The sequence below is a fragment of the Oncorhynchus gorbuscha genome, linkage group LG21 (assembly GCF_021184085.1).
Source record: "Oncorhynchus gorbuscha isolate QuinsamMale2020 ecotype Even-year linkage group LG21, OgorEven_v1.0, whole genome shotgun sequence".
In the NCBI taxonomy this organism is placed as follows: domain Eukaryota; kingdom Metazoa; phylum Chordata; class Actinopteri; order Salmoniformes; family Salmonidae; genus Oncorhynchus; species Oncorhynchus gorbuscha.
In genome coordinates this window covers 20,598,196-20,626,041 of record NC_060193.1, presented here as the reverse complement: position 1 = coordinate 20,626,041, position 27,846 = coordinate 20,598,196, and the positions used below count along the sequence as shown (strand labels likewise).

The 27,846-nt window shown below is 40.2% G+C and overlaps 1 pseudogene; it reads right to left on the bottom strand.

Moving 5' to 3' along the window:
• Positions 1-930: 930 nt before the first annotated feature.
• On the bottom strand, positions 931-25,268 carry LOC124008921 (annotated as a pseudogene).
• Positions 25,269-27,846: the final 2,578 nt, after the last annotated feature.

Here is a 27,846-nt window from a genome sequence, read left to right as displayed (position 1 = left end):
AACAGCAACTATGCAAAAACAGGTTCCCCCAATCAAAGGTGGGAAAAAGGGCTGCCTAAGTATGATCCCCAATCAGAGACAACGATAGACAGCTGCCTCTGATTGGGAACCATACCCGACCAACAAAGAAATAGAACAACTAGAATGCCCACCCAAATCACACCTCGACCTGACCAAATTGAGAAATAAAAAGTCTCTCTAAGGTCAGGGCGTGACATTGTGTATGCTCCCATAAAGCAACAGCTGTGAAATGTTTTGTTTGATTATATTAACCTATCATGTCTACTGTGTAATTGTGTTAGTATTGCATAAAAATGTGCATTTTTTTTTAAATGTGTTTATTTATTGAAAGTCAGCAATATCTACATCATCAACATGTCAAAGGCTGTCATATGGATATTTTACTTTTACATTATGTCACCTAAACTGACGAGCACTGAAACATTTGAGCAGACAGTAAACCACATTTGTGTTTGTAACAGCTGAAGGATTAAGAAACTGAATCATTGAATGAATATATTTACTGGTGAGGTAGATGATGAAGAAGATGGTCAGACGCCCCCCCCTCCCATGTTTTCTATTATACAGTAGAGGTTATTACAGTGTAATCGCATGTATTTTCATTTTGCCTTCATTTGATCAGGTAAGTCAGTAGGTAGGACGCCAGGTAGCCTAGTGGTTAAGAGCATTGGGCCAATAACAGAAAGGTTACTTGTTTGAATCTCCTAACCGACTAGGTGAACTATCTGTCTATGTGCACTTAAGCAAGGCACTTGTCTTAACCCTAATTGCTCCTGTAAATTGTTCTGGATAAGAGTGTCTAGTTCTAACTAATGACTAAGATGTGAATGTAAGTCATCGAGGAGACATTGCATTTTCAATAACCACCTGTGTATGTAAATATAGTGTTATTGTCATTTTAACAAAGGATCAAAGGAGGTTTATCTTGAATTTCCAACTTTGTCCCATTCCTGAACAGTATCCCCCACATGAGGCCACAGCACAGTAGTAAGTCCCAGCATCAGAGAGGCTGAGGTTCTTCTTGGGGAGGTTGTAGACACAGCTCTGTGTAGGAGACCCAGCCACAGGGCTCTTCTCACACTGATCACTCCAGTCTCCTCGGGTGTAAATTATTCCTGGATGGGATTCTCCTGAGCCATGTCTTTACCAATAGATACTTCAATTCCCGGGACCACCCATACGTAGAATGTATGCACACATGACTGTAAGTCGCTTTGGATAAAAGCGTCTGCTAAATGGCATATATTATTATTATTATACTGTGTTCTCCTGCACAGGTCTTAGTGGGTTTTTTTACAGTTCAGAGTCACACACAGTCTGTTGTAGCTGAGTAAAAATAGAAATGTTCTATTGAACATGCCATCATAATAAAAGTTAGTAAAACATATCCATCTCTCCAAGAATAAAACATGTTCACAGTGGTGCGAACATCCTAACAGCTATTATCTTCTTCAAAACCTGTGTCTTGAGTGGAAAAGTCTACCTCTGTAGAACAACACTTCTTAAATTAGGTTATTTTGTTTCTGATATGCATTCTGCGGCATCTTGTTTGGCATTTCAGAAGATTTCAGGGTTTCCACAGTGAGCAGCAAGGATATGCTGAAGGTAGACTAAGTGCCCCTGTGGTAACCTGACCTAACTCAGATTACTTTTGGGCTGACACTGTTGTGTTTATCTTCTATGATCTATGCTTCAAATGTAGTACAGTGAAGATCAGAATGACACTTTTCGGATGAAGAATGAAGTTTAGCAAAAGCCTGGACTTGATTTTAAGAGGACAGATATTGCTGTTTTAATAACCCACTCCCCTTTAGGCAGTGGGGAACGGACATGGCATTCTACGCCTTATGAGAAGCCCCAAGGATTTATTATTGTATATTTTTAATATAAATGTCATTTTAATGTATATTTCATCTTTTCAATAATATTACAATTATTGTCTTATTCTATTCTTCTTTTCAATGACATTCTGATCTCATCGGTTTGTGTTTGGAAGGAAAGGGTTAAAACTGAGGAGAAAAAAGATACAATCAGGATTTGTCTTTGGTGGTCTCTGAGCAGATAAATCTAGCTAGATTTCACCAATGGCTAGGCCCTCAGAAGCTCAATAGATGGTATCTGCCATTCAACCATTTTAGATCAGAATTTTGAAGTGACAGTGGAATCTACAAATCACATTTCGCCGTGTAGGTAACCTTTGTCATTCTCGAAGGCGCACATTTAACTGTGCAGTGGCGAGCAGTTGTTTTCCCACAGTCTAAGATAGCTAGTTTTTGTTGTAGGCTAGTGTGCGGCGGCTGCTGTAGTTGGTATTATCAAAGATGATGTTGAAGCTAATTTTTTAGCGTCATTTTTTCACAATGAACTTTGAACAAGAAGTTGTTTAAAATTATCATAATTTGGTGAAAGGAACAGTTATTTTACTGTAGCTCGCTTGCTGTTGTTAGCCATCTCTGAAACTAGTTGTTCATGCTCTTTAAACATTGTTGCATTTCAACTGTAGATGGTTAGTGTGTGTGCTTAATGTGATAACGATGTTTTGCAGTGGGAAGTAATAGTTGTACATTTTGATTGGTAAATGTTTAGCCTAATGGTTTAGTTTTTGTGTTCTTATGATTGAGACCTACTGGCTTATTACGTCCCAATGAATGGACTGCTTATTCTTTAACATCATGCTGTGTGTGACTGCTGTCTTTCTATCAGTCTATGTGTTTTACAGAAAGTGCACTCTCCTACATGGAGTGAGCTGGTAGGTATTACGGTCGCTGTCCTTTCAGCATCACGAGCCTGTTAAACTCACATCCTTTGATGGGTCACTGTTTTCTCTTTGGTGATAGTGACGGTGTTAGGCTACCATGCAGTAGGTTGTGTAAGCAATGTGTTTGTTATTGCTGTTAACGTTAGTGTGGGTGCTGTTTCCCCCTCTGAAGGTCTAGGTCCAAAAGTTACGGTAAACCACTGCCTTTAATGTATATTATATCACTGCTCCTGCCAATCACAAGAGTTCCTAAATTCAGCAATCTTTTGATTGGTAGTGGTAGTGTTTCAGATGAACCACTACCAATATCAGCCGATAGTTACCCACTCCAGGAGGTCCTTCAGCCCACTACAATAAAAAAAAACACAACGGTGAGGAAAATCTCACAGTGAGAACAGATTTCGATTTGGAATATTTACTGTCAACCAGACCCTTTTCAAAGGTTATCACTTTAAATTGGACTAAATATGTTTGACCAACTGATCTGTTGAAATGCATTTGATCAATTCGGAGTATTTAAAATTCTGGGATCCACGATGATAAAGTACAATCTATGAATAAAATATCTTATTATTCTCTCTATCAAACCAAATGCTAGAGTGGAACATCAGTGGTTGGTAATAAGACCATTTTGTATCATTGTATACAGATATGGTTGTCATACTAAGTCCCGTCCATAATCACAAATGATTTCAATCTATTTTATTTGAGGATTCATTCCTTCGTGGTCTGGTAGTGTGGATCTAAACACAGAATGGAACACATACACAGTACCAGTCAAAAGTTTGGACACACCAACTCATTCAAGGCTTTTTCTTTATTTTTACTATTTTCTACATTGTAGAATAATAGTGAAGACATCAAAACTATGAAATAACACATATGGAATCATGTAATAACCTAAAATGTGCTAAACAAATCAAAACATATTTTATATTTGAGAGCGGACAAAGTAATTTGGTGTCACTCTAAAGCGGAAAGGTGGAATAAACGAGTCAGGAGTAGGGTTTCTTGATTGAACACAGTCCTCTATTGAGAGATTTCTGATAATACAAACACTCCAACACAAACACTGTACTCGATACCATCTACTGTATGCTGCTCTGTACCATCACTCATTCATATATCCTTATGTACATGTTCCTTATCCCCTTACACTGTGTATAAGACAGTAGTTTTGGAATTGTTAGTTAGATTACTTGTTGGTTATCACTGCATTGTCGGAACTAGAAGCACAAGCATTTCGCTACACTCGCATTAACATCTGCTAACCATGTGTATGTGACAAATAAAATTTGATTTGATTTGATTTTGATTTGAATGAGAATCTCCCAAGGAACAACATACATCTTCTTCTTTAGATGACAGAGGAACACTAGACGTTTATCTTTAAAGTGTACATTTACCAGCTGTCAGGTTTACATCTGAATGTTGTATAAGATGAATGCATGAGTATAAGAATACTTTTGAAAAGCTAACAATGTGATTTAGTCTTCTAAATGAGAATTGGTTGTTTTATGGTAACTTGTGCACAGTCAGTAACCACGCCCAGGTGGGGACAAACATGATGAGACGGCCCCTTTTCTACCCAAGTATAAAAGCCCCCGTGACGCAATTCACACCAGACTACGCAAACCATGGTGTAAACTAAGGTTGCAAATGGTTGAATTTCTAAGACCATACGGTGTGTAACGTTGGCTACAAGGCTAGAAATGGTTCAACTCTAAAACATTTCCACGAAGGAGCAAATCTTAGACAAGGACTTTTCAGTTTGCAGCTGGAAATGTACTTAGCCTAGGACGAAGAATACCGACAACCGCCGAAACATCTCTTCTATGCGACAACATGGGTATGCCTGACTTATCCACTAGGAACGCAACTAGAGACCTTTCTGTCGACTCTCTCCAGCAGACGGACCGGCGACGACAGAGACAGACAACAAGGCACACACTCGTAAATATGTACAGTACCGTTTAAAAGTTTGGGGTCACTTAGAAATGTCCTTGTTTTCCATGAAAACATACATGAAATGAGTTGCAAAATGAATAGGAAATATAGTCAAGAAGTTGACAAGGTTATAAATAATGATTTTGAATTGAAATAATAATTGTGTCCTTCAAACTTTGCTTTCGTCAAAGAATCCTCCACTTGCAGCAATTACAGCCTTGCAGACCTTTGACATTCTAGTTGTCAATTTGTTGAGGTAATCTGAAGGGATTTCACCATATGCTTCCTGAAGCACCTCCCACAAATTGGATTGCTTGAAGGGCACTTCTACGTACCATACGGTCAAGCTGCTCCCACAACAACTCAATGGGGTTGGGATCTGATGCAAGAGCACAAAAAAGAGCTTTGAGGACACCTCACCCATTGGCCCCGCCATGGGAGCCGAACAACTGGTTCGATGAGATACCTCAGGTTCAAGCACCACCCCCGGACGAAGGAGAATGCGAGTCAGTAAACAAACTAGAGAAAGTCAAACCAGAAGTAGAGTTTGACTGGGTAAACTTGATGGAAGATTTGGGTTTAGATGATGCATAGACACAGCCACCAGAAGCACTGCAACTAATAATAGCACTGCCACCTCAGAACACAGCCACCCGAAGCACTGCCACCTCAAGACACAGCCACCCGAAGCACTGCAACTAGTAGCACTGCCACCGCATGCTTTCACAGCAGCACTTCAGTGCGAGGATACGCCGCTTTAAAAGATTAAAAAAGATAAAAAAGATAGAATTCAAATCAAATTTTATTTGTCACATACACATGGTTAGCAGATGTTAATGCGAGTGTAGCGAAATGCTTGTGCTTCTAGTTCCGACAATGCAGTGATAACCAACAAGTAATCTAACTAACAATTCCAAAACTACTGTCTTATACACAGTGTAAGGGGATAAGGAACATGTACATAAGGATATATGAATGAGTGATGGTACAGAGCAGCATACAGTAGATGGTATCGAGTACAGTATATACATATGAGATGAGTGTGTAGACAAAGTAAACAAAGTGGCATAGTTAAAGTGGCTAGTGATACATGTGTTACATAAGGATGCAGTCGATGATGTAGAGTACAGTATATACATATGCATATGAGATGAATAATGTAGGGTAAGTAACATTATTACATTTACATTTAAGTCATTTAGCATAAGGTAGCATTGTTTAAAGTGGCTAGTGATATATTTACATCATTTCCCATCAATTCCCATTATTAAAATGGCTGGAGTTGGGTCAGTGTCAATGACAGTGTGTTGGCAGCAGCCACTCAGTGTTAGTGGTGGCTGTTTAACAGTCTGATGGCCTTGAGATAGAAGCTGTTTTTCAGTCTCTCGGTCCCAGCTTTGATGCACCTGTACTGACCTCGCCTTCTGGATGATAGCGGGGTGAACAGGCAGTGGTTCGGGTGGTTGATGTCCTTGATGATCTTTATGGCCTTCCTGTAACAACGGGTGGTGTAGGTGTCCTGGAGGGCAGGTAGTTTGCCCCCGGTGATGCGTTGTGCAGTCCTCACTACCCTCTGGAGAGCCTTACAGTTGAGGGCGGAGCAGTTGCTGTACCAGGCGGTGATACAGCCCGCCAGGATGCTCTCGATTGTGCATCTGTAGAAGTTTGTGAGTGCTTTTGGTGACAAGCCGAATTTCTTCAGCCTCCTGAGGTTGAATAGGCGCTGCTGCGCCTTCTTCACGACGCTGTCAGTGTGAGTGGACCAATTCAGTTTGTCTGTGATGTGTATGCCGGGGGGGTGTTCCCTCTGCTGTTTCCTGAAGTCCACAATCATCTCCTTAGTTTTGTTGACGTTGAGTGTGAGGTTATTTTCCTGACACCACACTCCGAGGGCCCTCACCTCCTCCCTGTAGGCCGTCTCGTCGTTGTTGGTAATCAAGCCTACCACTGTTGTGTCGTCCGCAAACTTGATGATTGAGTTGGAGGCGTGCGTGGCCACGCAGTCGTGGGTGAACAGGGAGTACAGGAGAGGGCTCAGAACGCACCCTTGTGGGGCCCCCGTGTTGAGGATCAGCGGGGAGGAGATGTTGTTGCCTACCCTCACCACCTGGGGGCGGCCCGTCAGGAAGTCCAGTACCCAGTTGCACAGGGCGGGGTCGAGACCCAGGGTCTCGAGCTTGATGACGAGCTTGGAGGGTACTATGGTGTTGAATGCCGAGCTGTAGTCGATGAACAGCATTCTCACATAGGTATTCCTCTTGTCCAGGTGGGTTAGGGCAGTGTGCAGTGTGGTTGAGATTGCATCGTCTGTGGACCTATTTGGGCGGTAAGCAAATTGGAGTGGGTCTAGGGTGTCAGGTAGGGTGGAGGTGATATGGTCCTTGACTAGTCTCTCAAAGCACTTCATGATGACGGAAGTGAGTGCTACGGGGCGGTAGTCGTTTAGCTCAGTTACCTTAGCTTTCTTGGGAACAGGAACAATGGTGGCCCTCTTGAAGCATGTGGGAACAGCAGACTGGTATAGCGATTGATTGAATATGTCCGTAAACACACCGGCCAGCTGGTCTGCGCATGCTCTGAGGGCGCGGCTGGGGATGCCGTCTGGGCCGGCAGCCTTGCGAGGGTTAACACGTTTAAATGTCTTACTCACCTCGGCTGCAGTGAAGGAGAGACCGCATGTTTCCGTTGCAGGCCGTGTCAGTGGCACTGTATTGTCCTCAAAGCGGGCAAAAAAGTTATTTAGTCTGCCTGGGAGCAAGACATCCTGGTCCGTGACTGGGCTGGATTTCATCTTGTAGTCCGTGATTGACTGTAGACCCTGCCACATGCCTCTTGTGTCTGAGCCATTGAATTGAGATTCCACTTTGTCTCTGTACTGACGCTTAGCTTGTTTGATAGCCTTATGGAGGGAATAGCTGCACTGTTTGTATTCAGTCATGTTGCCAGACACCTTGCCCTGATTAAAAGCAGTGGTTCGCGCTTTCAGTTTCACGCAAATGCTGCCATCAATCCACGGTTTCTGGTTAGGGAATGTTTTTATCGTTGCTATGGGAACGACATCTTCGACGCACGTTCTAATGAACTCGCACACCGAATCAGCGTATTCGTCAATATTCCCATCTGACGCAATACGAAACATATCCCAGTCCACGTGATGGAAGCAGTCTTGGAGTGTGGAGTCAGCTTGGTCTGACCAGCGTTGGACAGACCTCAGCGTGGGAGCCTCTTGTTTTAATTTCTGCCTGTAGGCAGGGATCAGCAAAATGGAGTCGTGGTCAGCTTTTCCGAAAGGGGGGCGGGGCAGGGCCTTATATGCGTCGCGGAAGTTAGAGTAACAATGATCCAAGGTTTTACCACCCCTGGTTGCGCAATCGATATGCTGATAAAATTTAGGGAGTCTTGTTTTCATTCGGAGCATGGGTTGACTTGGTCCTGAAAAAATAGTATATAGAAAGCATGCTTTCAATGGAAAGGCATGATAGTGCTACTTGACTTATCACTGACAGACAGCTCGTGATACTTCAACTATCATCAACCTAAAAGGTCATATCTGACTTTCATACTCTAGAACAATTGTATCTCTTGACTTCTGACTTTTGAATGAGACATACTGAGACAACTACCCTCTACACCACATATGTCAGAGTCAAGGCCCGCGGGCCACATCCGGCCCGCGAGAAGGTTTTTTACGGCCCCTGGGATGATCTTGATTTATTATTAGAACCGGCCCGCAGACCGCAGCAAGCCGGCAGCCCGCAGATCTTTTACACGCACCAATACTACATTTCCCACAATGCAACGGTGACGCACCGAGCAGTAGGCTGCTTCATTTCAATATTTATTGGCACAGCAGTTGTCAGCATCACAGTAAAATTAACTTTCAGATACCCATCAAAAATGGCAAAACGGAAGGTGGACACTGAGAACCGGGGGTTTCAAACAAGGTGGGAGTCGGAGTATTTGTTCACGGAGGTAGCTGGAAAACCTGTGTGTCTTCTGTGTGGAGAAAGTGTGGCGGTACTGAAAGAGTATAATCTGAGACGACATTATGAAACGAAACACGCGGACAAAAACAAGAATATGGACATGGAACAAAGGCTACAAAAGGCAGAGGAATTAAAACGAGGCCTCAAATCTCGACAGGCTCTGTTCAAAAAGCCAAATCACAAGGAGGCTGCTGTCAAGGCCAGTTTTATTTTGGCAGAAGAGATCGCTAAATCAGCCCGGCCATTTACGGAGGGGGATTTCATCAAAAACTGCATGATTAAAGTTTGTGACGAAGTTTGCCCAGAAAAAAGGCAACTCTTTTTAAATGTGAGTCTGAGCAGAAACACCATTGCCGAGAGAGTAGACCAGTTGTCCATCAATCTAAAAGAGCAGCTTGTGAAAAAGGGAAAAGATTTCATTGCATATTCCTTGGCTGTGGATGAGAGCACCGACATTTCTGACATTGCCCAGTTGTCAATTTTCATCCGCGGAGTGGACTCCAGCCTAAGCGTGACAGAGGAGTTTTTGGCTTTACGTCCTATGCATGGCACAACTACGGGGCATGATTTGTATGAAGAGGTGTCAAGATGTGTAAATGAGATGGAGCTGCCTTGGGAAAAACTCGTGGGTTTGACAACCGACGGAGCACCTGCGATGTGTGGACACAGGAGCGGACTGGTGGGGAAGATACGGGAAAAGATGCAAGAGGAAAACGCGACAGGTGAGCTGACAGCTTATCATTGTATCATACACCAGGAAGCGTTGTGCGGTAAAGCCTTGAAAATGGAGCATGTAATGAGCATCATCACGCGCACAGTTAACTTTATCAGAGCCAAAGGTTTGAATCACCGCCAGTTCAAGGCATTTCTGACGGAGTTAGAAACGGAGCATGGTGATTTGCCTTATCACACAGAGGTGCGATGGCTAAGCCAGGGAAAGGTGCTTCAAAGATGTTTCGAGCTTCGTGAGGAGATTTGTCTGTTCTTGGACAGCAAAGGGAAAGACACAACACAACTCCGAGACGAAATGTTTCTGTGTGAAATGGCTTTTCTGTGTGACATTACGAGTCATCTGAATGCAATGAACTTGCAGCTGCAGGGTCGGGATCGTGTCATCTCTGATATGTACAGTACAGTGAAGGCATTTAAAACCAAACTGACTCTGTGGGAGACGCAGATGCGGAAAGAAAATTTGAGCCACTTTCCCAGCTGCCAGACCATGAAAGAGAAGCTCTCTACCAGTGCGTTCCCGAGCGCACAGTTGGCTGATAAAATAGGTATGCTTGCCGCTGACTTTCGACGCCGATTTGCTGACTTTGAAGCACAGAAAAGCAGGTTGGAACTGCTCGGTAACCCATTTGCTGTTGACGTGGAAAGCTCACCACCAAACCTCCAAATGGAGTTGATTGACCTCCAATGCAATGATGCACTGAGGGCAAAATATGCGGCAGTGGGTGCTGCGGAGTTCGCCCGTTTCCTCCCCCGACACAATGCCCCAGCTGCGCATCCAGGCTGCTCAAACGTTGTCTATGTTTGGCAGCACATACCTGTGTGAACAACTGTTTTCTTTGATGAACTTGAACAAAACATCACACAGAAGTCGACTTACTGCTGAACACCTCCACTCAATTCTGAGGATTTCCTCAGCTCAGAGCCTTACCCCGAACATTGATGAACTTGTGGAAAAGATGGGACACCACCAAGTATCACCCTCAACCTCAAACAAGTGAACATTACTGTGCAATCACATATTTAGAGTTTTTACTCAGTTCAAGTTTAAAAGTTAAAGTTTAATATTTGTTTTCACTGCATGTTACTTCTCCTTAAACAAAGTGTTGTTTTTGATTAATAGATTTTTGCACTTTATTTTATTGTATTTCAATCCAATTATATTTTTAAAATATTTCAGTTGAGTGGATGATAGAAAATTGCTATTATTGTTTTTTTCTTTGAAGTAAATTTAGCCCACTTTTGCTAAAATAGAAAATATAGGCTACTGATGGTGCCTTGAATACCGGTTTCTTTCATTTAATGTTCATGTTATGGGGATTTTTATATAAAGGAAATTTGTCTTTTGTGTCTGTTGAAAATTAAAGATTACTGACAGAGCCATAAGAAAATATTGCTTTATTTATCTGATCATATTGGAATATATTTGTTAGGTTTTCAGTAGGTTCAATTAGGTTCACTAGACTATATGCGTCATTTAAAAAATTTTCAATGAACATTCGAACAGTCCGGCCCTCGGCTTGTAGCTAAATTTTTTATTTGGCAATCCGTCCATTTGACTTTGACACCCCTGCTCTACACTCCTATTGCTTAATACATCCACCCCCTAACCGGAGTCGATAAATAGCATCAGTGGTGATACAAAGGGTCTTGATCTCGAACCGTTCTCTTCACTAATCAGTAAATCTTAGTACAACTTCTAGTAGGAGAAACAGATACTGAGTGATTGGATAAACCTCTAGAGAAATTGTGAGTGGAAGAACATACTCTTTGGGAACCAACCAGGTCAACCTACGCTAAGGTAATTAACCGCTTGTTGTAATAAGGCATTAATAGTAGTAAGTGTTTTGATGATTTTTGATGTTATGGATTAAGAACCAAAAAAGAAACTGTAATAACGTGTACAACTGTGTAAACTGTAAACATTGAATAAAAAATAGAAACTAGACCCAAAACCCTAAGGGAGAGAACGCCTCTGACACTCCTGAGTTGGGGGGACAAGTCTAGTTTCTACACTAAAGACAATATAACGGTTTGGACAGAATAATCATTTTATTGTAGTATAGTAATACTCTAAATTAATACTCAAGCAGGATTAGTCGACGGACATAGACAGTAAATCGTACCCAAGTGTTAGTATACGTGAGTCTAGATATAAGAAGTATAAAAAGTGAAATTGAAAGTAAAACAAGAGGTACTCTAAGTTTAATTAATATTATCTAAGATCCCGAAAGCCTAACGGCATCACACAGGGCTAATCTCCGAATAAAGGGCAGGATACATAACCAGGTCAGTCCGGCGGGCCTGTGAGTCACCTGTTAGCCGGGTGACATAAGAACTTGAGTGAGACGACTTGTATCACTCTCGACGGGGTACCTTAGCGGTCCTATAGCAAAATCCCCTACTGCGACAGATCCAGTAACTGTGCTGGCCACTCCATTATAGACAGAATACAAGCTGACTGCTTCTTCCCTCAATAGTTATTGCATAGTTTGGAGCTGTGCTTTAGGTCATTGTCCTTTTGTTGGAGGATTACAGGCTATTTTGAGCCTGTAATCGAATCCACAAAAGCTGATGCTCCAGATACTCAACTAGTCTAAAGAAGGCCATTTTTCAAAATTAGAACAACAGTTTTCAGCTGTGCTAAGCATAATTTCAAAAGGGGTTTCTAATGATCAATTAGCCTTTTAAAATGATCAACTTGGATTAGCTAACACAACGTGCCATTGAAACACAGGAGCGATGGTTGCTGATAATGGGCCTCTGTACGCCTATGTACATTCCATAAAAAAAATCTACCATTTCCAGCTACAATAGTCATTTACAACATTAACCATGTGTACACTGTATTTCTGTTCAATTTGATGTTATTTTAATGAACCAAAAATGTGCTTTTATTTCAAAAACAAGGACATCTCTAAGTGGCCCCAAACTTTTGAACTGTAGTGTAAATTGCCATTTCTTTTCGAATGAGCAGTCGTTCATGTCAATTATTAGAAGATTTATGGTGTAAATATGAGGTATTTTCTTAACCAGATGAGATTTTAATTTAACAATTCATCAGTTAGAACACTTGCTTCCGTGATATTCTAGAAATTCAATGGGTTAATAGACCTTCTTGTCCATTTCAGAAACATGACTGTGCTCCAGCAATCTGTGTCTGAGACGGTCCAGCCAGGAGACGCTGTGACTCTGAACTGTAAAATACACACTGAGACCTGTGCAGGGGAACACAGTGTCTATTGGTTCAGACATGTCTCAGGAGAAAATTATTACATTTAATGTTAAAAATACAGTTCTGTTTCTCACAGGCCCAAGATGCAGACAGTCTCCATTATGTAGCTCTGAATCTGAGCAGCAAGAACAACAGGTTTAGAAGACAGAGAAGCAACATAGAGGAAGAGACGGTGTACTCTGGGATCAGAAAGTAGAACTGGATGAATGAAACAGTTGTCATTGTATGCAAGATACCTCTTTAATAACTATCTCTATATGAATGCTTCAGTATAATGTGATGATAGCTATTTTAAGTGTAACACAAAGTACAAATAATTGAATGCATTGCTTCTGTGTCAAAATCATTTTACATTTGATTTGCATGTGTAAAGAAAAATAAAGCATTTCCAACTGTTAAACCAAATTAATGTCAACAAGTTGAACTCAATGCATTCTGTTCACACACCTCTGTGGTCATAGTGGAGGATGTTACAGTGACTTTCCACCATTGGAAACTAACTTTCATAGACTTTTAACACAGGAAGACTGACCTGCACCAACACTCTGCACTACTTTCCATCTCAAGGCCAGAGTACTGTTCACACCCCTGTGTGCAACACTGGCCTCTAAACACAGTGCTTACAGTGTAAAGGTCAGTGTCTTCATTTATGTGGAGTCAGGAAGTCCCTTGCATCATGTTACAGAAAATACAATGCAGTTGTGGTGTAGGAGGTTTACTTCTTTGTTTTATCTTTAAGACATATATATATATCAGTAGACATAGGCCTACTGATTGCATGTCAAACACCCCCTCACATACTCAGCAACATGTTTACATGTATTCTGCGGTCTGCTATGAACAATACACAAGGTTGTAGCTATCTACTCTTGGTAAGGCCTATCGGCCTTCTGCACAGGACCATTTTTGTCTTTCTCTCTCTGTCTCTCTCTGTCTCTCTTTGTGTGGTTTCAGCAGGACGTCTCAGTGGTGTCCGTCAGTTGTATGACCATTTTTTGCTCTTCATGTTGTCCTTTTTTAGCAAAAATATAACTATTTTAATGAGGCAGCAAGTTATCTATATATATTCTACAGAAATCTGTGTAAAAACACAGAAATTAACTATGTATTAGTTAATTGACCTAGAGATCTGAAGTCCGTCGTTAAACACAAGCCATGGTCTGAAGTGTGATGTAAAGTATCATCATCATCTGGGCCAAGAAGAAAGAACCTCCTTCTAATTATATGACGGGAGGAGTTTTATCTGTCAATACATTACATAATAAATAGTGTATGAGGTATTGTTGGTTAAGTAAACTATTGACATGTTTTCTGTTTCTCTGTGTTATGAAGTGACTGTGTGGAAGTCATAGAGGCCCTAGAGGATGACAGTGTCATAACATGTGGCCAACCAGGTCCTAACTACTGTACGACTCCCATGGACCACAATGGCAAGAAAAACATTAAGTGAAGGATCCACTGACTCTTCTTGTGTTGTGTCTCTTACTTTGGGTGGACATGCCCTCTGTTGGCCAGCTGGAGTACATAGTATTGCAGACAGTATGAGCTGTAGTTAGGCCTAATAATAGAGTCTGAATTGAGTGAGTCTGTTTCATCCTCATAGCTCCACAGTCAGTGGTGTAAAGTACTTAAGTAAAAATACTTTAAAGTACTACTTAAGTAGATTTTGGGGGTATCTGTACCTTACTTTACTATTTATATTTTTGTCAACTTTTACTTTTACTTCACTAAATTCCTAAAGAAAATTATGTACTTTTTACTTTTTTCCCTGACACCTAAAAGTACTTGTTACATTCTGAATGCTTAGCAGGACGAGGAAAGGGTCCAATTCATGCGCTTATCAGTAGAACAACCCTGGTCATCCATATTGCCCATGATCTGGTGGACTCACTAAACATACATGCTTATGTCTGAGTTTTGGAGTGTGCCCATGAATTCCCGTAAATAAATAAAAAACAAGAAAATGGCACCATCTGGTTTGCTTAACTTGTTGAGTGTAGGGGGCAGTATTTTGATGTTTGGATGAAAAACGTACCCAAATTAAACTGCCTATTTCTCAGGCCCAGAATCTAAAATATGCATATAATTAGGATTAGGATAGAAAACACTCTAAAGTTTCAAAAACTGTCAAAATATTGTCTGTGCGTATAACAGAACTGATATTGCAGGCGTAAACCTGAGGAAAATCCAACTAGGAAGTGCTGTTTTTCCTGAAAGCTCTCTGTTCCATTGCATGCCTTCCCTCCATTTAAAGGGATATCAACCAGATTCCTTTTCCTATGGCTTCAACATGGTGTCAACAGTCTTCAGACATAGTTTCAGGCTTTTATTCTGAAAAATTTGCAAGAAAGATCCCATCGAGTCAGTGGATGGCTGGGTGCCAGCAGTGTTTTGCATGCGCCAACAGAGTGGAGCAGACATTATCTCTCTCTCTCCTATTGAAGAAGCTACAGTCCGGTTGAAATATTAGCGATTATATATTGTAAAAACAACCTGAGGATTGATTATAAAAAATGTTTGACATGTTTCTACGAATTTTACGGATACAAGTTGGAATTTTCGTCTGCCCCATCGTGACCTTACATAAATGCTTGGTATGCTTTCGTCTAAAATGTTTTTTTTTAAATCTGACATGCCGGTGGATTAACAACAAGCTAAGCTGTGTTTTGCTATATTGCACTTGTGATTTCATGAAAATTAAATATTTTTAGTAATTTAATTTGAATTTGGCGCTCTGCAATTCCGCTAACGGGATGGGTGCGTCAAGAAGTTAATATGCAGAATTTGAAATTATTTGTACTTTTACTTTTTATACTTAAGTATATTTCAAACTAAATATTTGTAGACTTTTACTCAAGTAGTATTTTATTGGGTGACTTTCACTTCAATCATTAATTATTTTATCCAATTGGTAGTTATAGTCTTGTCTCATCACTGCAACTCCCATACAGACTCAGGAGAGGTAAAGGTCGAGAGCCATGCATCCTCCGAAACACAACCCAACCAAGCGGCACTGCTTCTCGAAACAATGCCCATTTAAACCAGAAGCCAGCCTCACCAAACCCAATTGCCAGCCAAACCCAATTGTCATACTTGAGTAAAAGTAAAGATACCTTAATAAAAATTACTCAAGTAGGGACTCCCGAGTGGTGAGGTGCCAAAACATGGATTGAAACATAGATTTACCTCCTTTAATTAAGACTTGCGTTGCTTTTTATAATAATAATAATAATATATGCCATTTAGCAGACACTTTTATCCAAAGCGACTTACAGTCATGTGTTCATACATTCTACGTATGGGTGGTCCTGGGGATCGAACCCACTACCCTGGCGTTAAAAGCGCCATGCTCTACCAACTGAGCTACAGAAGGTGTTTTTATTATTAAGATTGTGCTAGAATTGCTTGTATTCTGTATTATGTCAAACTCACAGTACTGTTGTGGTACTGTGGTACATTTTAGATCAAGTAAAACATTAATTCACTGTAATGTTGATGTATTGTTTGATTTGCACTCATATTCTTCAAGTTAAACTGGGAAGTTTGCAGGTACACTGCATCCTGATTACATGATGTTTATAATAGCATGCATAGAGTACATTGTACTGACCAACACTTTCAGTTGTCTTCTTTTTAAACTGTATCCTGTATCAGATCTCTGTGGTGTTCTGACGGCCCAAAATGGATTTTCCACTCAGCTTAACCCATCTCTAACCCCCAGCAATGACCATCAGTCCTCACCACACACTGTCTTCACACACCTCAGTGAATCAAAACCACAAACATCCATGTCACTAAGAGCACAACTCACTTTCTTCATAAGAAAAGCCTGAACTAAAAATGTACTTTTTAGCTGAGTATGTTTTGAAGAGAGTTGAAATTGTTGAAAATTTTATCTGATTATGACAATGTACACATTGTAACTGAGACATTTTCACAAACAATACAACAAGTGAATATGCATATGTGCAGGTTGAAGTACTGCACTTAATTTCTCTTTCAATAAGGTACATGGATGTCCCCATAACTACCTGAACAGTAGAGTTGGCAGGAACTTTTAGAATTGGCAAAATGTTAACATTTTTCACTCAGAATCATTGAAAGTGTACTTTCCTGTGATATATCATGTGTGTCGTCATAATAGCTGTCAACAAAGGCCCAATAAAGACAATGTTCAGTTAAGAATCTTTAACGAGGTAATTTATTACATGCCTATTAGACATCTGTATCATGTTATAAATCTATTTCAGAATCATAGACTCACATGCATCAAACAGTCTAGGTAGTCATCATCACTGGATCATTACTACTAACATCAACTAAATTACTATAAAGTGTAGCTAAGTTTGTGCAGACAGGTCCCTCATACCTGCTCTCTGTGTATCTATGTCTCTATGTGGTTTTCAGCAGGATGTCTAAATGGTATCAATGTTGAGATGAGTTCAGATTGGTCTGTCATGTAGCATGCTTCTGTCCATAACATGAGCTGTTCAGTATGTGTACATAATCCTAGCTACCACAGACTTTTTGAAAGATATAATGTTAGCCAAGGAGAACAGCAAAAGTGTTGCTACTGCTCTCAATAACATTGCTGACCTGAATTTAGCAGGCGCTATCGACAAAGATCACTGGGGAAAAGTTCTGATGGACTACTTTGTGGACACGTTCAGTGTGGACCAGAGTGACTTGACACAACGCGGGCCAAGCAAGCTGTACAAACAAAATGGAGTTAAAGGGGTTCCAGTCTGCCGTGAAGGGTTCATCCAGTCTAGCTACAATTCCAGATATTATACATTTCTAATGTTATCATAAAATACATTTTCACTGCAAATTAAAGCTAGTGAACGTTAGCTTGCTGGATCGCTAGCTAACGTTATGTGTATGATCTGTGTAGTAATATTATTTGATTTTCAGAAACCCATTTGCGTTTCTAGTTATAGCCTAATGTTAGCTAGCTAGCTAACATTGAACCTAGTTGGTCAGCTTTAGCTGCCTGCAGATTCATACTATAGCATTCCATGTATGGTGGCTAGCAATGACAATGTATTTGTATTGCTACGGTATGGGTTGGGATTATGGTTCATTGTTAACCGGTTAGTCCTATAGGGGCAGTATTTCATTTTTGGATAAAAAGACGTGCCCGTTTTTAGCGCAATATTTTGACACGAAAAGATGCTCGACTATGCTTGGAATTGATAGTTTTGGAAAGAAGACACTGTGACGTTTCCAGAACTGCAAAGATTTTCACTGTGAGTGCCTTAGAACAAAACCTACAGGCAAAACCAAGATGTTTGAGCGACCAGGAAATCAACAGGATTTCTGATGGCACGTTTTCCATGATCGCCTTATATGGCTGTGAATGCGACAGGAATGAACGGACACTTCCTATCGTTTCCCCAAGGTGTCTGCAGCATTGTGACGTATTTGTAGGCATATCATTGGAAGATTGACCATAAGAGACTACATTTACCAGGGGTCCCGCACGGTGTCTGTGTGGAAATTGGTGCGCAAAAGTCAGGTACCAGTATTTTTCCATCCGAATCTGAGAACAATGCAGGCTTCCAGGAATGGCATTTCAATGAAGAGATATATGACAAAACACCTTGAGGATGGATTCAAACAACGTTTTCCATGTTTCAGTCGATATTATGGAGTTAATTCGGAAAAAGTTTGACGTGTAGGTGACTGAATTTTCGGTTAGTTTCGGTAGCCAAATGCATAGTAACAAAACGGAACGTTGTGTCCTACACAAGCATCTTTCAGGAAAAACTGGACATCTGCTATGTAACTGGAGTCTCCTCATTGAAACATCTAAAGTTCTTCAAAGGTAAATTATTTTATTTGATCCCTTTGCTGTTTTTGTGAATATGTTGCGTGCTAAATGCTAACGCTAAATGCTAAGCTAGCTATCACCACTCTTACACAAATTATTGATTTTCTCTGGTTCTAAAGCATATTTTGAAAATCTGAGACGACAGGATTGTTAAGAAAAGGATAAGCTTGAGGATAGGCATATTTATTTCATTTCATTTGTGATTTTTAGAAATCGCTAACGTTGCGTTATGGTAATGAGCTTGAGGCTATGATTACGCTACCGAATACGGTGTGGGTAGGACTAACAGGTTAAGCTAGCTAACTATTTACATGTCTAATCAAAAGACCCTACTTTGCAAGATGATTACATGACCCATTAACCTCTTGATTCTAGCCATCCCGGATCCGGGATCGTGAATACAGCCTCAAGCTCATTACCATAACGCAACGTTAACTATTCATGAAAATCGCAAATTAAATGAAATAAATATGCTAGCTCTCAAGCTTAGCCTTTTGTTAACAACACTGTCATCTCAGATTTTCAAAATATGCTTTTCAACCATAGCAAAACAAGCATTTGTGTAAGATTATTGATAGCTAGCGTAGCATTTAGCGTAGCTTTCAGCATGCAACATTTTCACAAAAACAAGCAAAGCATTCAAATAAAATAATTTACCTTTGAAGAACTTCAGATGTTTTCAATGAGGAGACTCTCAGGTAGCAAATGTTCAGTTTTTCCAAAAAGATTATTTGTTTAGGACAAATCGCTCCGTTTTGTTCATCACGTTTAGCTACGAAAAAACCTGTATCCAGGAGTGTAGTTATCCCCGCAGCTCATTAGCATTACACAACGTTAACTATTCATGAAAATCGCAAATGAAATGAAATAAATATGCTAGCTCTCTAGCTTAGCCTTTTGTTAACAACACTCATCTCAGATTTTCAAAATATGCTTTTCAACCATAGCAAAACAAGCATTTGTGTAACAGTATTGATAGCTAGCATAGCATTTAGCGTTAGCATTGAGCGGGCAACATTTTCACAAAAAAAACTAAAAGCATTCAAATAAAATAATTTACCTTTGAAGAACTTCGGATGTTTTCAATGAAGAGACTCTCAGTTAGATAGCAAATGTTCAGTTTGTCCAAAAAGATTATTTGTGTAGGAGAAATCACTCCATTTTGTACATCACATTTGGCTACCAAAAAAAAAACGAAAATTCAGTCATCAAAACGCCAAACATTTTTCAAAATTAACTCCATAATATCGACTGAAACATGGTAAACGTTGTTTAGAATCAATCCTCAAGGTGTTTTTCACATATCTCTTCGATGATATATCGTTCGTGGAAGTCTCCTCTCTCCCCTGAATCACATGGATGAATGCGTGCAGCTTGGAGATTACGCACCAATTTCGACAAAGGACACCGGGCGGACACCTGGTAAATGTAGTCTCTTATGGCCAATCTTCCAATGATATGCCTACAAATACGTCACAATGCTGCAGACACCTTGGGCAAACGGCAGAAAGCGTAGGCTCGTTCAGGGCACATTCACAGCCATATAAGGAGACAATGGAAAACAGAGCCTCAAATTCTGCTCATTTCCTGTTTGAAGTTTCATCTTGGTTTCGCCTGTAGCATCAGTTCTGTGGCACTCACAGATAATATCTTTGCAGTTTTGGAAACGTCAGAGTGTTTTCTTTCCAACACTGTCAATCATATACATAGTCAAGCATCTTTTCGTGACAAAATATCTTGTTTAAAATGGGAACGTTTTTTTATCCATAAATTAAACGAGCGCCCCCTATATCCAAGAAGTTAAGTTAGCTAGTTGTGTCTGATGGTGATTATTACCATTTAATGTATGTCGTGAATTTCTATTAACCTTCATTTAACTAGGCAAGTCAGTTAAGAACAAATTCTTATTTACAATGACGGCCTAGAAACAGTGGGTTAACTGCCTTGTTCAGGGGAAAAATGACAGGTTTATACCTTGTCAGCTCTGGGATTCGATCCACCAACCTTTCGGTTACTGGCCCAACGCTCAAACCACAAGGTTACCTGCCTCACCTGCTGACATGTGTACACATCTCGACAATAGTGACTCATCCACTTAGCTAGATGTGCCTGAGGGTGGTTATAGCATTTATTTCACATGACCCATCAATTTCGAAGTATCATCTAATAATTTTTGATATTGCTACAAATATGCAAGTAACTATTTCACTGTACGTGTACAACATCTGTATCCTGTGCAGGTGACAAATAAACTTAGATTTTATTTGATATAGAGTGTGTGGAACGGTTTTCTTCTGGTGAAAGAGAGGCGGACCAAAACGCAGCGTGGTTATTTATAAACATCTTTAATAAAGATGATAACTTGAACAATGTATAATACAAAATAAGAAAACGTGCTAACTGGTGCTAAACACAGAGACAGGAACAACCCGAAAGAAACCTAAAGAATATGGCTGCCTAAATATGGTTCCCAATCAGAGACAACGATAACCACCTGCCTCTGATTGAGAACCACTCCAGGCAACCATAGACTTACCTAGAATACTTAACTAAACACAATCCCATAAACTACAAAACCCCTAGACAAAACAAACCACATAAATCACCCATGTCACACCCTGGCCTAACCAAAATAATAAAGAAAACACAGAATACTAAGATCAGGGCGTGACAGTGTGTTTACCAGAGATGGTCATGTGAAGAACAACATGGCTTTGAAGTGTCAACTATACTGAATAGATGTAGACAAATGAGAGCTCTCCAGTAGGTGTACCAAAACAGTGATTTTCTCAAAAGTGGAGTTACAAGTTTATCAACTTTCAAAGGACATTTACTTTCCCATTGTTCCTCAACTGCAGTGTATGATTTACAATTTTGTAGCTGTGAGTATTTTATACTTTTATCCAATGTAATAAAACACTATTTCAAATTTTGCAACATAAGACCAAATTGAGGTGGTTGGTCACAATTAGGGACAGATCTACATTTACAAATATTTCCCATGACCTTCTGTACTGTAATATAAAATTCAGAGTTGGATGACGTATTTTCAAAGCGTATTTTCCCAGTCGGAGCTCATTTTTTTATTCAGATTTCCCAGTTGTCTTGAACTCACTGAAGTCTGAGATTTCCCAGTTCCAAGTTTCAGGTTGTTTCGAACACAGCAGAAGTCATGCTTGATTGACAGCATGGCCTATGTTGAATGTTTATCCTTTTAAACTTGTAAAAGAGACCGTTAAACCCAGACTTGGGACCACAAAGCCACTGCAATAAATAGCAGGCTAGTGATTGCTTTTGCAATGCTTGCAGTGAGACAATGATTCCTACCAAACCACTCATTGTTGAATTTGCGATTTCCAAATTCTTGTGTAATGTTTATGTCCAATGGACGATGAGCACCAATATGTTTTATCTATAATTTCTCTTCTTAATTTCTCATCATATGACAAGGATGTGCCAATAGATTGTCGACTTGATTCATGATGATGACGGTCTGCTTGCTAGCTAAAATTTTGAGAGTGAGATGTTGACATGATCAGTCCAATCAAAGTTAGAGTACATATAATGATATTTTATGTCATTTTATGTGGCCAATGACCTTGAGACTTCTTGGATGGGCAATTATAATGTAACTCTATGGCAGCACCCAAGGGTCTTGAATCTCCGAGCTCTCCCTGTAGATTTTGCAGTGACATAGTGTCCCCATGAGTGACAGAACACTGAGCCGATCACAGCGCAACTAGAGGACAATGCCAAACCCTATGCTCCGTATTTTGGCTATGCCGGATTAAGTGATATGACATGCTATTCTATAAAATCATTTCTCTCTAATTAATATTACCTGATTGAGCTAATCATGTAATTGTAATTATCTAGAAAGTTGGGGCACCACAAAAGAGTGTTTATAGAGCTGTTATCTTCCGTATAAACTCTTAAAGACCTAGTAATATTTTACATCAATAGCAGTCAATATTAATTGTCACCTTATTTCAGTCTCACCTGAAGGTTGTACATCCTTGGCTTGGGTTTAATTATTTATTTACTAAATACCTAACTAATCACACAGAATTACATATACACCGAATGCAAATGATGTCATACAGAAAACGTCCCTGGTGGACGGAGCCGACATAACGGCTGGTTAAACAAAGAAAATGGGGTTGGGTTTGAGTGAAAGAGCGGGAAGACTGAGGAACATAGGGAGAAGCTGTACTATCGTAAATACAGAATCTTATGCATTCTATATAACCGCCCATTTGAAAAAGGGAAATGCAATAAATATTTACTCTGAGCTGAGCTTTGGTAGGTTGGTTGTAGATGCTGGCCATGTTGCCCAACAGAGATCTTGCTGTCCTCGGAACAATGTCTCTGGTGGTAAATGGGATACGTTGTAGTATCATCATTGTGTGTTAAACTGGATCCATCGTCCATCCTTTCCTAGCCCACGTTTACAGCGGCCACTGCTAACTCAACGGCAAGGAGGTATCACTTCTGTAGTGAATAAGAGTTCAAAGTTCATACCATTCACAACTAAAGCTCACGCTGAGGTTGGCTTAGTTCTGTAGTTGACATGTTAGTCCTTTTAACGTGGGATGGTCGTCCTCACGTCCTCGGAACAGGAGGTTACATTTTCATCAAGGGCTTATATAGTGGAGGGAGAGAAGGGTGTGTTTCATAGTTTATAACCCATGTCTCTTCACAAGGGCGGGCCACTGATTGAGCAGAGCTCTAACCTTATGAAAACCCAATTCTCTAATTTGAAAGCTAAAATTATATTTAATCTTTTCACAAATAGTTTCATATTTAAACATTTAAATTGCACAACTATTCCATGTGAATCTGATAACTAGAATATGTAGACTTTCCCAGATACCGTTTATGTCGTCCTGACATCAGTCATAATGTCTCAGATGACAACCGAACTAACATCATATTCATTAAGTACCAACACATATTTTCCACTGGTTGGATTACCGAAATATGGTTCCTTTCCCCCCACCGTTTGATGTTCCCAGACTCTCTATGTTTAACAAAAGCTATTCAAGTCCTTAGTAGTCAAGAGAGAGGGGAGAAAGGTATTTATGGGGGGGGTCATAAACCTTACCCACAGGCCAACATCATGACAAAGCACTGAGCTAGGCTGAAACACCTGCATTTTCGATGTGCCTTACTCAAGAAAGCAAAACATTTTTGCATTTCTATTCAATAAAGATGAATTTATTTATTGAAAGTCTGAACAGCAATATCTGAATCCTCAGCATGTCAAAAGGCTGAAATATGAACATTTTACTTTACGTTATGTTACCAAAGCTGACGAGCACTGAAACATTTGTATTTGTAACAGCTGAAAGATTGAAAAACTGAATCATTGAATTCATCTATTTCCTGATGAGGTAGATGGTCAGACAGCAGAGGAGAAATCCAGTTCTTATGAAGGAGAAGAGGACGAGTATCCTCATATCCACTTCAGTCGCCACTTGAGTATCACCCACTGAAACAAATTACATGTTTTTTATTATACAGTAGAGGTTATTATAGTGTAATAGCATGTATTTTATTTTGCAATTATTTGATCAGGTAAGTCAGTACGTAGGGTGGATGGTAGCCTAGTGGTTAAGAGCACTGGGCCAGTAAATGAAAGGTTACTGGTTTGAATCCCTGAACTGTCAATGTGCGCTTAAGCAAGACACTTAACCCTAAGTTCTCTGGATAGTTCTGGCAAATTACTCAAATGTTAATGAAGTCATTGAGAACACATTTTCTTTTATAATAATCAACTGGGTACGTAAATGTAATGTTTATGTAATTTGTACAAAAGCGCATAAGAGATTTATCTTGAATGTCCAGGTTGGTCCCGTTCCCAAAAATATCTCCCCTCATGAGGCCACAGCACAGTAGTAAGTCCCAGCATCAGAGAGGCTGAGGTTCCTCTTGGGGAGGTTGTAGACACAGCTCTGTGTAGGACACCCAGCCTCAGGGCTCTTCTCACACTGATCACTACTGTCTCCATGGGTTGTAAATTATTCCTGGATGGGATTCTCCTGCGCCATGTCTGAACCAATAGACACTGTGTTCTCCTGCACAAGTCTCAGTGTGTATTGTACAGTTCATTGTCACAGAGTCTCCTGGTTGGACTGACTCAGACACAGACTGCTCTACAACTGTCTTGCTGTTGGAGCATGAATCTGAAAAGAGGGCTTAAAATGTTTGTAAATCTGTCTTAACTATCTACAACTTTCCTGTTTCAAGTGTTCTTACTCAATGAGAGAATCTTCACAATGTGATAATACCTGATATAAAAACGCCTAAAATTATGTTTGCTTAGGTTAACTCATCACTACTCTTTGTCTACCAATTCAGACTTTCTCAAAAAATATTTTACGGAATATTAAAATAATTTTCTCAGGACTGTACCTTTTACATAGACAATTGTCCAAATTCCAACACATTTGAGTGAGCGCTCTCAAAGTAGTATGTGGCTGAATCCGAGCTGAGATACTGAGTCTGAGATACTGAGGTGATTAATTCCTTGGCCGCATTCCATTGAAAATTGAGGGTTACCCTTGAACTCATGGTAAAATGTAGGACTCTTGTCATACTTATAGATGGTTGAGAGGAGCTGAGGTTTTTCTCCCAAGGGTTGCTTGAACCAGGAGAAATGCATGGCCACGTCATCTTCATAGAAGTGCTGCAAAGTCACTGTGTCCCCAACATTAGCTGATATTCTCCTGTTGTACAACAAAAGAAAAGACAACATCCTATACCAATATATTATGTTATATATACACATAACCATGCAAGATTGGAATGCCTCAAAGTGTCTGAGTTTAAATAAAAATGTATTGTATCATTATATTCCCTGATGAAAGCTATTGCTAAAAGTGACTGAGTTTAAAAGATGTATACTGAACATGCCATCATAATAAAAGTAAATTAAACATACCCATCTCTCCAAGAATAAAAAATGTGCACAGTGGTGCGAACATCCTGATAGCTATCATCTTCTTCAAAACCTGCGTCTTGAGTGGAACAGAACAGTCTACCTCTGTAATACAACACTTCTCAAATAAAGTTATTTTGTTTCTGAGATAGTTTCTGCGGTATCTCATTCAGCATTTCAGTAGATTTCAGGGTTTTCGCAGTGAACAGCAAAGATATACTGTATCTCATTCAGCATTTCAGTAGATTTCAGGGTTTTCGCAGTGAACAGCGAAGATATACTGTATCTCATTCAGCATTTCAGTAGATTTCAGGGTTTTCGCAGTGAACAGCGAAGATATACTGTATCTCATTCAGCATTTCAGTAGATTTCAGGGTTTTCGCAGTGAACAGCGAAGATATACTGAAGGTAGGCTAAATACCCCTGTTGTGACTTGACTTAACCCAGATTACAAGAGACCAGAATGTCAGAGCTGAACTTCCTGTTGGGCTTACGCTATTGCGCTTATCTCACATGATCTATGCTTTCAAATGAAATGCAGCAATGGTGAGAATTACACTTTTGAAATCATATCCCCGATCATATCCTCTAAATTCCATGTAAGTGTGGCAAAGTCTGAAACTATTTGTAAACAGTTGTAATTTCTTGCTTTGAATATTGAGGTTTCAAAATGGTCTCTCTATGACTGTGATTGGCTGTTATAGATACATCTACCCTAATTGATTTGATATTGACAAATGTTCCACATAAATTATCTGCGGTTGGTGTTTTTTTAAATGATTTAAGTGACCATTGTGCTGTTGTTGCTGTTAGAAATACTAAGGTTCCAAAGACAAACCCACGTTTTATTTGTAAGAGAAATTTGAAGTGTTTTAATGAGCAGGTTCTCTTTCATGATTTGTTTTATTTTGACTGGAGCAAGATTGAGTTTATCCCTGATGTGGAAACTGCCTGGAAATTCTTTCATGGTGTTTTTTTTTCAAATAATAAACAAAAATGCCCCATTCCGCATGTTCAAGGTTAAAGGGTGGGATAATCCATGGTTATCTTCTGAGCTGTCTTGTATTATTCACGACCGTAATCTAGCCTGGGCTAAAGCAAGGAAATCATGTTCTGATGCTGATTGGCTTATTTTTAGGCAGTTACGAAACAAGTGTTCTTTTCTTATCAGGAAGGCCAAGTCTGAATATTTTATGTATGTTACCACTGATAACCTGAATGACCCTAGAAAGTTTTGGAAGGCTATTAAGTCTATGTCTGGTAACAATAACGTTAATGAATAACCGTCATGTGTTTTGAAGGACTCTGAAATGCTAAATTGTTTCAATGAGCACTTTGTGTCATCTGGTAGGCTGTTTGATTCAGTGTCCTTTGTCTCTGTACAACCCTGTGTGGATGAACCAGTGAGATCTGGTCAAACTTTTAGCTTCTTGCCATTCTCAGTGCAGGTGGTACATAATGCTCTGAAATCCTTAGATCAGAGAAAGTCTGCAGTGTCACGCCCTGATCTTAGTATTTTGTGTTTTCTTTATTATTTTGGTCAGGCCAGGGTGTGACATGGGTTATTTATGTGGTGTGTTTTTGTCTTGGGGTTTTTGTAGGTAATGGGATTGTGGTATAGTAGAGTTGTCTAGGTAAGTCTATGGTTGCCTAGAGTGGTTCTCAATCAGAGGCAGGTGTTTATTGTTGTCTCTGATTGGGAACCATATTTAGGCAGCCGTATTCTTTGAGTGTTTCGTGGGTGATTGTTCCGGTCTCTGTGTCGTTTCACCAGATAGGCTCGGTCACTTTGGTTTTTCTTTTTTTACTTGTTTTGGAAGAAGAGCACGAGCGCCATTCTCCTTGCGGAGATGGTGCTAAATACATCAACACGGTCGGTCCCTGGGATTGGGCTGGCCAACACGATTCGGTTTGCTTGGAAGGAAAAGGAGTTGGAGCCTTTAGGACGGGAATCTTTTGGAAGGATAATATTGATGGGGATTCTAAAGCTGACGGTGAAGGACGTGTTTTGTTTCCAAGGCAACTCGTTGGAGGGAGCATACGACGTGGCACTATATACAGAGGAAAAACACGATGATATCCTGAGAAGGGCAAGAGCAGTGGGAGGTGAGAGGCCGATGTGCCACTATGAAATAACAAGCCTGGCGAAGAATAACTTTAGGGTTGTAACTGTCAACATTTACAACCCTTACGTTAAGGACGAAGAGGTGAGGGCTTTTCTGGGGAGATACATGGATAACGTCTCCTCAGCAAGGCACCTCAAAGACTCCCTTGGGTTTTGGAATGGGAGGAGAGTTTTCCAGGCCCTCCTCAGAGAGGACCCAAAGGGACATGGTGGCTACCTCCATCCTCCTGCTATGTTCTCCCTAGGGGCTGACAGGGGGATGTTGTTTTATG